General features: G+C 36.3%; 1 long non-coding RNA gene across 1 annotated transcript; it reads left to right on the forward strand.

The window, feature by feature from the left end:
* Positions 1 to 4433: 4433 nt before the first annotated feature.
* On the forward strand, positions 4434 to 5403 carry LOC114462031 (uncharacterized). The gene is made up of 4 exons (XR_003673908.1): positions 4434 to 4457; positions 4606 to 4666; positions 4975 to 5067; positions 5264 to 5403. It is a non-coding gene; the product is annotated as an uncharacterized LOC114462031 (long non-coding RNA).
* Positions 5404 to 11689: the final 6286 nt, after the last annotated feature.

The raw sequence follows: 11689 nt of genomic DNA on the forward strand, positions 1-11689 counted from the left end.
ACTTGGAAAATGTGAAATGCCATGTTGGCTGCAAGAAAACCTCCATCCAGTGCCACAAAAATGTAATGGTCAGGAGAATAGCCAGACCATTGTCATGGCCTGGCTTATTGAGCCAAGACAAAGAAAAGGAGGTACACAGTAAAGTAGGTTTACAGGATTTAATTACAATAAACCATAATTACTAAACCAAAAGCAGGCCAGTGCCAACTAAGCAAAAACAGAGGAGTCACGAGAATGGAGCAGGAAAACAACCACCTGAAGAGCTGTACATCCAATTGTACATCCACTGGGAGACTGGTTAAGGAAAGGTGTTAGTTGAGGAGTTAGGGAAAGGCGATCACGTTTGTTTTGACAATCAGACGCACTTCCACTAGGTCACGTAATAATCAGATGGCCGCGAAGGTTAGTGATGTCTGCCGTGGTGAAAAAACTACAGATTTCCAAAAATGGACTAAAAGCACATTTATAACACTTTCCACTGATATAATCTCAAAAATCACACGGTTTGATTTTAAATCAAAGGAAAAGAGGCGACCAGGCTACGAGGAACAAAAGTGAAACTGAAAGAACGTCACAATGAGAATGGTTGCTCACGCTCACTTTCCACTCATAAATTTATGAATTATGTTGATTATAACATGATGTGGCTAAAAATGTATCTGATCCCTCTTCATTGAGCCACATGATGTCTGTTTTATGTCAGTTATAATCTGATATGTCTTACATATGAAGAGATATGGGTTTTAGATTATTTCTTAATGTTGTTCAAGGCATATTATTGCATTGGTACGGTCATTGTGAGTTTCCATAAGCGCTCGGGTGCACGTTTCCCTTTAAATGTTGCCGCCGCAAGGAATTGTGGGTCAGCATTAGCTTGTCTTTTTTGGTAAAGGATGCATCAGTGTTTCTTAGGCTAAAGGAGGTAAAAAAGGAAGCATTGAGCCTCTTTTACTGAGCTTAAAGAGAACTCAGATGCTTTTTATCATGGCCACCACTTAAACACTTCCAGGGTGATAGGAGATAGGAGGGACTATTCGGATGCAGCCAGGGTTCCAAACACACACGCCTTGGCTGTGTCCGAATAGTCCCTCCTATCTCCTTTCCTAACCACTTTTCCTTAACCCCCAGATATGTTTAAGTAGTGGCCATAATAAGGAGCATTCTAATTCTCGTAAAGTTAAGGAAAGGAGGCTCATTGTTTCCTTTATAACCTAATTTAGCTTAGGAAACACTGTTGCATCCTTTACTAAAGGCAACCAGATAATGCTGACCCACAATTCCTTGCGGCGACATTTAAAGGGACACGCTCATCAAAGCGTTCACGGAAACTCATGAAGACTGAAAAGGGACGAAGATTACGTATGTAAGTTACCAATGCAATAATATGCCTGGTACAACTTTAAATAATCTAAAACCCATATCTTATTATATGTAAGCCATATTATCAGATTATAACTGACACTTTCATACCTCGGAATGCTTTGTGCAGTTGTACATTTTATGCCTATAACGTTATGTAGGCCTATATCTTGCATAAATGTAACAATTTAAATAAATCATTCTTATTTTGGATTAATGTTGATTTGTGAGTGGAAGGTGAGTGTGAGCAACTATTCTCAATGTGAAATTCTTTTAGTTTCACCTTTTGTTCCCCGTAGCCTGGTAGTCTCTTTTCCTTTGATTTACATTCAAACCTTGTGATATTTGAGATTATATCACAGGGGAAAGTATTAAAAATGTTTAATTCTTTCACCACACTTTTCACTAACCTTCACTGCCGTCGGATTATTACGTTAGTAGAAGTGCATCTGATTGTCAAAACAAAGTGATTGCCTTTTCCTAACTCCTTTAGGAAGTTTTTTTTAATGCCTTTCCTTAACCCTCTGACGACATCCATTGGGTTAAGTGGATAGGAAAGGAGAAAGGAGGGACTATTTGGACGCAGCCCATAACTCCTTAGTTTTATCCTTGTATTCCCCCTCACATGTAAAACGTGCCCTCTATCTTTACATCTTTGCCCCTAATAAAATCTTGTTTTTCCACCAATAAAGTCATCAAGCTATCGCTCCCTGTCGCTAATAAATACAGACATAGAAATGATCTCCAATGCTTATATCTCTAGACTGAAGGGAATAATACCAACCAGAATTTTATGACCAAACAAACAGTTTTAATATAGTTGACCTACCGCAAATAACATCAGGAGGCTTCTAAATGTCATTAGAAATTCACAGTGCTGCAAAGCTGCAGAAAAAGCTTTTAACCAAGTGGACAGATCTTTTATTTCTGCAATATTACACCAATTTGGCTTTGGATAATCATTTACTGATTGGATATAGACAGCCACCAAAGGTCAGAGTCATCACAAATAATAAAATCTGTTTTAGTACCAATAAAAACAACTGCCTGCAATCCTGCAGAACCAAAACTCACAAATTTACCTACAGGCAAACAAATATCAGGACATTCGTTTATGAGCAAATTTATCAGAATTGATTGACCTCATTTTCAACTCATTGATTTTAAAGATCAGTATTTTCTAGTTGTCTTATAAGATGCATGCCATGATTACTTTCAAAACCACAGCTAAATAATTCAAAACTCCTACATTCAGCGATTATAAAATTCTATCCAAAAAATGAAAAAAAAAAATCAAAATCTATTTTATCTACTCTTCAGAAAAGTAAAACTGAGGGACAAATGGGTATACTTAGCTTTATAAACTAATATCTAGTGGGGGTGAGATGATAGACAGAGTTCACAACACAACACATTGGTTTCAACCACGTGTGTTGGAGCAGGGACACATCTAAAAGTCTCAGGAATCAGGCCCTTAAGGACGAGGGTTCCCACCCGTTTTAAGAATATTCTAGCACGTGGCTTTGTTTGTATAGCTTGTCCAAAACACAGGCCGTTTTTCAATCTACTTGTGCGGACTTGTGAATTTGTGAAACGTCAAGTCCGCTGTATATCCCCAGATGAAAACTTGCTCCTCCCGTTTTTCCGATCATACATCAGAGGAGACTTGTGCGTACTCCGCCAGCTACACTGAAAGAAATGACTTTTGGGTGTACTAAATTTTATTGTGTAAAACTACATAATTCCTACTTTGTAAAATTAGGTCTCAGTGTTTACTAACTTTTGTCATTTAAAATTGTGTACTAATATGTGATTTAATTATTTAAAATAATGAATTGTATAGGAACTGTAACAATTACTGTAATTTTAGTATTAATCTGTTTTTTTGAATTATTGTAACCATTATGAAAACCCGAGTAAAATTTACTCCAAAAAGATCAGAGCTCAAGTTTGAATTGGCACATGCGCAGTGGGACCCTTACAACCCGGGATTCAGTCTGGTAGTCGGTTAGGACGGACTCTTTAACCAAAGGCGAATTCAGTCAACGGAGCTGTTCCAGGACTCCAATGTGCAAACATGTAAAGGCTAAGGTAAGTAACTACTTTTCATTTCTGTTTTTCGTACAACAATATACATATTTTTTGTTTCAGTATATTATCGCAGACGAGGACGTTAAGAAAACAAGGCACCTGTTTGCGATGCTAGCGCCACAAGCATGGCCACACAAGCCCCTCTACTAAAAAGTTGGAGCTGTATTTTCGCAATTTTATTTTTTTTTTTACTTCTCGCTACAGGAAAGAACCGAATGCAAACCACTGAAAACAATTAACGCAAAATCCAAATCCATACATTTCCAGCAAGTGTCGCAACTGTTACGGTAAATACTACAGATCCCATCATGCTTTGCCTTGGCACGTCACGTGTGCTCGTCAACCAAAACAACGATGGCGGGTGTGTTGAGACTGTACGGGAATGCCTGTTCTTTCGTCTGCAAAGAGCTTGTTCTCATTTCTAAAACTTATCTCTGGGCTGTGAACAGAGGACCGCGCGCTCCCGTTAAGCCCCCCGTGCCCCGGTATGTTAGATTTGGAGCTCGTTCTGGATATCATGCTTTTCATTACAGTCTCACTTTCTCACGATTCAAAACAAAATAACCACTTATGTAAATGCGACTGATGCTTATGATTATTACTTATGCTTAACAAATATTAATGGCACGTCTTGTCTTATTATATATATTACTTTTTTATATAAGAGTTGGCTTTTTTGAAGCAGTGAAACCTCTCTCTGTTCATCACCACTAATAAATTCTAAAACCCCTTTACTGTTTATCAGCTAATTCACGCAATCACAACAACGTGATGTTAGTCATTTTCAGTCATTTTCTAAAACCTGTCTTGCAGAAAAGTCCTGAAACTGAAATCCCTCAGATTCATTTGGAACTTTTACTCAGGTAAACATTTAACTATAAACATTTATTGTTTACCAGCTAAATGCATTGATTAAATAAGTTTTCTTTTTGTATTTTTGTCCTACAGTGACCCATATATCTCAAAAGACAAACGGCAGGCAGCATAAACCCTTCAAGCACCAGCCGGTATGTTTGATTTGGAATCTCTGTACCAAAATTCCATCAGTGCATGCTTATTACCTGTTAACTATACTGTTATAACAGTTTGGTCACACAATCACAGCAAAGATGATGTCATTAGTAATTTTGAAATTACCTAAAATGTGTCTTTTAGAAAAGGGGAGAGCAAAGTAATCCTAACTGAGACCACTAAGATACTACACACTTTCAGTCTGGTAAGCGTTTAACTGTAAACATTATTTATTGTTTGCTAACTAAATTAATGAATTTAATTCCTCATTTCTTTTTTGTTTCTTTTGTAATTTTGTCTTTCAGGGGAGCCATACATTGAAGTCTAGGGAGAGCAGATGTCACAAAGGAGATCCAGTAGGGAAGAAGGGTGGTGCTATTGGAGCAAAACTGAGACCTGTCTTGGACAACCTGAGACAGGTGTGTTTACTTGGTCACAATTGAACCTGTCTTGAACTTGTGCTGAGTGCATTAAATATTTACTATTAATAAATTCCTGTCTGACTGTTTACAGGACCAAACTGTTGAGATGAGACGTGGAGATGTGATTCGTGGATTAATGCTCTACCTTGGTGAAAAAGAGGAAGACCTCTTTCTAGATTGCCAGGTAAAATACTTGAAATTTGTATGATTGCCTTTATGATTATTAAATTAGTAATCATTCTGTTACAGACAAAACATACTCAAGTTTATTATTTATTTTAGTTCACTGTAATATAGCTAGGGCATATCATTTTTTACTTTAAACTTGTACGCTGTTGAGTATGTGTTGAAGTAACTATTGCTCTCTTTTATTTATCTAGGTGGACAACTTGGAGGATGTTTGTCAGCACAACATGAAGATCGCTGTTGTTCGTGCTTCCTATGCTGAAGAGCCTGTGGATGTTTCCATTGTTCTTGATGGCAAGGAGATTCTGACTGGATGTGGAAATGCTGCAAAGGCATGTACACTGCTAATGGGTATCATTTATTCCCTGAATCTTGCTTATCCTCCAACACTGCGTTACACTTTTAAAGTGTTCCAGAAACTTTTCTTAGATTTAGATGCAATAAAGCTATCCCCCAAAGTACAAAGCCTGAAAATGAAGTTGCTGTCCAAAACTTAAAATATGACATTTTGTTCAGCTTAAGCGACTTGTCATGCCATTGCCGTTATAGGATTTTATGCTGTTTTGTTATGGTGAAACACCTGCACATGTTTCAAAGTGGTTTTATTCTTGGATTTCATTTGTAAGCCATTATGTTTTGGAAGTCACTTTTTCATGCAGACTTTAGACAAATTTTTGGTTCTTTGTCTAGTTTAGTTTGTGTCTACTGCAATGCCAAATACTCTACTGCAATCATTTGTTGCCCTAAATACGAAACTGTTCATGAATGTTAATACAGCTGTAAACGCATGCAACCATTTCTCACAGCTGTGCCGTCAGAAAAGACATTGTGTTTGTTTGTAATAACAATAATTGTCGATTCATTGTTCTTTTAAGTGTAAAACTTGGACAAAAAAGGTTGTCAATAAACAAAAAGTTGTTGATGAATATTGGCATTTTTGTATTATTAATTTTTCATATTAATTCAATAAAATTTAACATGTTGTAGTTATTACTCAAATTTAGTGCTTAATATTTATTTTTGTAATAAGAATAAATAAACTGATGCAACAGATAAAATATAAATAACATTTAATAAAGTAATCCATTATTGTATATGATCAGCACACATAAAAGTTACTCAGTATTTCTATGACACACACACAGAAATATCCAAAAAATCACATACACCTTACTTCATTTTTTCACATAACCAAGTGTAATAAAACTGATTTAGTAGGGTAAGATTTATTTACAAATACCATTTAGGTTTTACTTGATAAAGGCAAGAGAGTTTTACTTGATTTAGAGTAGTAAAATTTAATTCAAATATCATCATGCAAATACTTACGAGTATTTTTCTAAGTAAATGTTAATAGTTATTTCTTTCAGTGTATATTTCCCAGCATGCGCTTCAAACACGCGCATGATTTCAAAGATGATGACAGAGGAGGATAAGCTGCACATGTGTAAGTTACAAAAAATACATTGACCAGTATTATTGAACATAAAATAATAATAATAGTAATATTGCATTAGACTCGGAGTTTAATTTCATACCTGAAGTGGTGCAGATTCTGTTTTGTCCTAAAGAAAATATTATCAGGACAGAATTTTTTATATTTTTTAAATGTAATACCTAAAACATGTAATTATTGAGAATTAAAATACCTTATTCAAAAAGGAGAATTACTTTTATATTATTCTTATTATCATTATTGTTATCAATATTATTAATATTATTCTTGATCTTAGTGGGCCTAAAGTATTTCCAAAATCTATCCGGAATTATATATTTATTGTTTTTTGTTTTTTTTTTTAGCTTATTTTTATTATTTCTTTTAACAGTTTTTATTAATTCAATACCTAAAACTCATTAATTACGAATTCAAATACCTTATTTTGATATAAAATATTTTATTATTGTTATAGATAACATTTTCATAAAATCTGTTCAGAATTTTTCAATTTATCACCAAATGTTTCCTCAATGAAACATGTCATTTTCTTTGATGTTTACAGTGGAGCACACATACTCCCCACTGTTGCGCACAACGATGTGAGGAAGTTTGCTTTGTCCCAAACGACGAGTATGCCAAGTCGGCGCTTGCGCACTCCGCAAGTCCGTTCTTCAAGTTTGCTCCCACGACTCCGTACCCAGGTGTTCACAAGTACGGAGTATGCATACTTAGAATTGAGAATTGGCCACAAAGTGAAGCGGAGCATGCACGAAGTCACCAGCAGGAGGTTGTGTAGAACCAGCTTAAACAGCTGAACATAGTGATTTTTTTTTTCATTTTTAAAACTAAACCAGATTCAGTATATTCATCTGGATCGTCCACAAAATCTAATAACTTGTTCTTCTGATATTTCCTGAAAGTTTTTGAGTTAGACCATTTACAGATAAATAAATAAAAACTAGAGCACTCAGAGAGTGCAGACATCTGCCAAATACAGCACGGGTACTGGGCGGGACAAACACACAATGCACTTCCCTACCACTACTACATTACCCATAAGCCATCGTGCTTAAAGGCGCAGGCTCAGGCACAGCTCCTATTTTCCTATGTTTTGGTATTTTCTCAATTTAGGTAAACCAGAACATCACCACATTTTAATCACCTGTTCCTTGTCCCATTATCAACATTTCCTGAAAATTACATCCAAATCCGTTCATAACCTTTCAAGTTATCTTGCTAACAGACAAACAGATAGACAGATGACAAAATTTGTCAAAATTGATGAGTCAGCAATCTAGATTGGATCCAGATCCTGTTTGGTCAGATGTTGCATGTCATAGCCTTACATCATCCTGCAAAATCTTGAACGAATCGATAAAGATCTGACGGAGATACTGTATAAGTTTTTGAAATTTTGCCCTATGCTAAAAATAGGGAATTTTGCAATTTTTTATATTTTTTCGTGACCTTGATTTTGAAACTACCTTCACCAAAATTGAATGGTCTCATCTGTGCCCAAAAACCAATTCTTGGGAAAAATAATTAAGTGGATTTGTGACAAATTGAGGACACCTCATGTACACAATCAGACACACAAACAAACACTGCACTCCTACAGTCATTTTATACTATCAGCGCAATATTATTGATTTCTTTAGACAGGAATGTACTATTGACATATAAACTGTATATAACGTTATGCTAACACATCCAAGAACATTGCTGGAGTTGTGATGGGAGTCATTAAAAATATAGCTACCATATTTTGTTCAAGAAGATGATATTTGTCTTTAGACCATCATCCCAATCATTATTTTTTCAATTGCGTTACAATACGGCCCAAACCCAATACACTGAAGCCCTTTACACACAGCATACATGGTGCGGACACGGATAGGATTCTGCTACCCCAGCCACATCTTACACAGTTTTCTGTACAAACATGCATCCGAGTTCAGGAACAAGACCGCCTGTCATTTACAATGCAACATTTGTAGTAGTGGTGGTAGTGGTAGTGGTAGTAGTAGAAATAGTGGTAGTAGTAGTGGTAATAGTAGTTAGTAGTAGTGGTAGTAGTAGTAATAGAATCAGAATCAGAATCAACTTTATTGACCAAGTAATGTATGTTATACACACGAGGAATTTGACTTGGTGAACTGTGCTCTCTCTAATAGTGTAAACTATGGCAAGCCCTTTTAACATTTAATAAGTCTGGCGGACATGTAGCAATTTAGTTTTCACTAGTGGAAATTACATTTGAACATGTTGAAATGTAATTTTGACATGTTGAAATGTTAATTCAAGATATCTGTAAAGCCATTTTCACACGTAACAAATATATTTCAACATGTCAAAATGTTTCGACATGTAGAAACTGAATTGCAGATATCTGCAATTCAATTGTTACATGTAAAAATGTAATTGCAGATATCAAGAATAAAATTTTTACATGTTGTAATTCAATTGCAGATATCTGTAATACAATTGTTACGTGTAACAATTGAATTGCAGATATCTGCAATTCAATTGTTACATGTAACAATTGAATTGTAGATATCATGAATTAGAATTGCCACATGTCAAAATTGAATTGCAGATATCTGCAATTGAATTTCAGATATCTCATTAAATGTTAAAAGGGCTTGCCATATGTAAACAATAAATAATAACAATCAACTAGAAAAAATAATAATAAATATAAACATAAATATAAACAGTAGTTAGACTATAATGTGCAAAACTAAATAAAATAACAAGATAATAATAATAACAATAATAATAGTATAAAAAGAAAAAAAAATAATAATAAAATATAATAATAATAATAAGATAATAGTGCAGTAGTGCATTGATGAGTAGTGCAGGAGAATATTTAAATTAAATAGTATGTACATGAACATTCACAGTGACAGGTTGATCCAGGGTTGATATGTTTAGTTCCAGGTTATTTCACAGTAACAGAAACAGGTCTGACACTCTATGACTGTTTAGTGTTGATCACAGTGACAGCCTGAGGGAAGAAACTGTTTTTATGGCGGGTTGTTTTGGCGTACAGTGATCTGTAGCGTCTGCCGGAGGGGAGGAGTTTAAAGTGTGAGGGGTCTGCAGTGATGCTACCTGCCCGTTTCCTGACCCTGGACAGGAATAAGTCTTGGATGGAGGGCAGATCAACACCAATGATCTTATCTGCAGTCCTGATTATCCTTTGTAGTCTGTGTCTGTCTAGTTTGGTTGTAGATCCAAACCAGGCAGAGGTGCACAGAACAGACTGAATGATGGAGGTGTAGAACATGATCAGCAGCTCCTGGGCCAGGTTGAACTTCCTCAGCTGACGCAGGAAGTACATCCTCTGCTGTGCCTTTTTCCTGGTTGTGTCTATGTGGGAGGACCACTTCAGGTCCTGTGAGATTGTGGATCCCAGGAACCTGAAGGAGTCCACGGTAGCCACTTTGCTATTCAGAATGGTAAGGGGGGTGAGTGGGGGGGGGATTTCTTCTGAAGTCCACTGTCATCTCCACAGTCTTGAATGGGTTCAGTTCCAGATGGTTCTGACTGCACCAGAGAGCCAGCTGTTCCACCTCCCGTCTGAAGGCAGACTCGTCCCCATCCCTGATGAGACCGATGATGGTGGTGTCGTCTGCAAACTTCAGGAGTTTCACAGAGGGGTCCCCTGAGGTGCAGTCATTGGTGTAGAGGGAGAATAGCAGTGGGGAGAGAACACACCCCTGAGGGGCGCCAGTACTGAGTGATCGGGTGCTAGTAGTTAGTAGTAGTGGTAGTAGTATTGGCAGTAGTAGTAATAGTAGTTAGTAGTAGTTGTAGTAGTATTGGTAGTAGTAGTAATAGTAGTTAGTAGTAGTGGTAGTAGTATTGGTAGTAGTAGTAATAGTAGTTAGTAGTAGTGGTAGTAGTATTGGTAGTAGTAGTAATAGTAGTTAGTAGTAGTGGTAGTAGTATTGGTAGTAGTATTGGTAGTAGTAGTAATAGTAGTTAGTAGTAGTGGTAGTAGTATTGGTAGTAGTAGTAATAGTAGTTAGTAGTAGTGGTAGTAGTATTGGCAGTAGTAGTAATAGTAGTTAGTAGTAGTTGTAGTAGTATTGGTAGTAGTAGTAATAGTAGTTAGTAGTAGTGGTAGTAGTATTGGTAGTAGTAGTAATAGTAGTTAGTAGTAGTGGTAGTAGTATTGGTAGTAGTAGTAATAGTAGTTAGTAGTAGTGGTAGTAGCTCCAGGAGGAGTGTGTTTGAGCTGACAATTTTCTAAGATTTGGCCAATTGGCCAACACAAAATGGAGAGAATCTCGATACAAAATAACACGATAAAAAATAAAGCATGCTTCTCTTTTCACAAACAGAAGTTTGTGAAAAGTTCCAAACATTTTTTATTTATTTTTTCCCATATTAGATTGTCTTCACTCTGTAGGGAGTGCTAACACGCCAATTTCCGTATTTCCACATTGAGCTGGTTTAGGGCCAGGTGTTTAACAACTGATTCACATTTGACGCGAATCAAAGTTTGTATGTGCAAATGGGAGCATTTTCAAAAAAAAAAAAAAAGTTTCAAAGGTATTGGCCAAAATGCAAGTTATTAAAAATCTATAGACAACTTTTGATGTCCCACTTCTCTAGATGATATCCAGCGATTTTGAGCCCTTGTGAAACGCCCTAGGAGGAGTGCGTTAAAATACAACGTTGCCCCATATTAAATTCTCTGCACTCCATAGGGTGGCGCTAACACGCCAATGTCCGTTTTTCCACATTGAGCTGGTTTAGGGCCGAGAGTTTAACAACTGATTCACATTTGACGCAAATCGGAGTTCATATGTGCAAATGGGAGCATTCTCCAAAAATGTAATACTTTGTCATTTTTGGCTAAAAATGCACGGCTCCACCCCACAAACACCATAACAGTTATTAAAAATCAATGGATGACTTTCGGTGTCCCACGTCTCTAGATGATCTTCAGCCATTTTGAACCCACTCAGTTAACGCCCTAGGAGAAGTGCGTTTACATACAACTTGAGCAAAAATAGCAATTTTGTAATTTGCAATTTTAATTTCAAGATTCTGGACTTCCTGTGTGTTTTTTGGCATGGTCATTACAATATTTTTTACTTGTCTTGTCATGGTCTACTTCTGTGTCAATTTTTATGATTCTATGATTACTTAATTTTTTTGGCAATTC

Source organism: Gouania willdenowi, chromosome 1 (assembly GCF_900634775.1).
Source record: "Gouania willdenowi chromosome 1, fGouWil2.1, whole genome shotgun sequence".
Lineage (NCBI taxonomy): Eukaryota > Metazoa > Chordata > Actinopteri > Blenniiformes > Gobiesocidae > Gouania > Gouania willdenowi.